A 1,663-nucleotide genomic window follows, 5' to 3' on the forward strand; every position below is an offset into this window, starting at 1 on the left:
CACAGTGGCTCCTATGTGCACAGCCCTCCCTACAGGATAACCACCTCAGACACTAAAGAGAAGCCCAGGGTGTCTACCAGGAGGAAGTGTGTGGAGGTTTATGAGATGGTGAGCAATGAAGGAGTCTTGCTTTTTCAAAAGTGCTCAAGTGTTCTTGCTAAAGCTTTCTATGTCCTCTTCTGACAGGTAGGGTTTGTATTGACCTCTCTGGCATAGGTGGATAAAGATGAAATTGCCTTAGGCCTGCAGCCTGACAAAGGCCTGTTCTTGTCATCCTAGCTCCATGGGGCCCAGAGGCAGAAAGATTTCAAGTTCAAGACCAGACTGAGCCATTTAGTGCAATTCAGTCTCAGTGAAAAACACAAAGGGTTGAGATGGTGCTCAGTGCAAGACCCTGGGTTCTTTTTTCAAGTTGCTGAAAAAAAGGTGTGGAACCCATTTACAAAAACTGAGCTTAAATGTTCAGAATATAAATACTTGTCAGAGCAACTGCAAAATTATTTTCGAGGGTTAGGGGGCACAAGCTGTTGCATAGCTACTGATGGCTATAAACCTGCTGTACTATGTGATGAGTGACTGAGGACTCTTGCAGAGACACAGATTGGATGGGCATGGACATGGCAGCACGGAGAGGCAGAAAGTGGCCCAGGGGCACCCAGGTGTTCAGCAAACACCAACCCTGAGCCTATGTGGGGCCCTGCAGCCTGAAGTGGTCAGGTGCTGCTCAGCAAAGCTGCTAGTAATGCTATGCTGAAACCTGTGCCTGCGGGATTCCTGAATGCTCTGTGCAGAGCTCGAAGCTTGAGATCCGGGGTGCTGAGTGCCTTGCTCACTCTGCTGTGCTTGGATATCCTCAGGAAGTGCTCTGGCACTCTGTCATGGGGCACCAGAGCACACTCTCTGCAGGGTACCCATATCCAGGAAGGCAGCATTGGCCATGACCTCGGGCAGCCTGGGCACAGGCAGAAGCCCCCATCTCACAGCCTGTATCTCCTGCTTCTGACACTGGAAGAGCTGCGTGCAAGGCTTCCACACCTGAACCAGGCTACAGGCTGAGGGCTGTCTCCACCTCCAAGACAGAAGGGTTCTCAGGGAGCGGGGGCTGGTTCTGGGCCACATTCTCTCTCCTAGGACCTCTATCTGCCCCCTCTCAGCCAAGAGCCACTTAGAGAATGCTAGGCTCCAGGATCTGATGCCCTCAACTACCAGGGTGGCCACAGAGACACCAGTGCCAAATGGAAGGTCCATTCCGAGTATTCCAGGGAGTCAAGTGGTGGAATGTAGCCCTCACACAGAGTTTGTGACAAGAGAATGAGCCTGGAACCTGCATCTGTGTGGGGGAGAGGCTACAGAACAAAATGGAGCTTCAGGTGCAGGGTCACATTCACTTCTCTGTACAGTTCTGGTGACCTCATTCACAAAACCATTGACTTGTCCAAAAAGTACCAAGGCAATCATTTTCTATTCTTTTGGGTTCCAATGTCCTGATTTGTTGAGTTTCTGAGGTAATCCATCTCTAAAGGAAGGCAGAATCTAAGTAGTGAAGAATTATATTCTGGGTATGAGCTATGGTTACAATTTTCAGCACTCAAGAGGCTGATGCAGCAGGATCTCTCCCAGTTCCAATCAGACGTGGGCTATACTGTGAGTGTGAAGCCAGCCT

This window comes from Octodon degus, unplaced genomic scaffold (assembly GCF_000260255.1).
Source record: "Octodon degus isolate 3935 unplaced genomic scaffold, OctDeg1.0 scaffold00236, whole genome shotgun sequence".
Classification (NCBI taxonomy): domain Eukaryota; kingdom Metazoa; phylum Chordata; class Mammalia; order Rodentia; family Octodontidae; genus Octodon; species Octodon degus.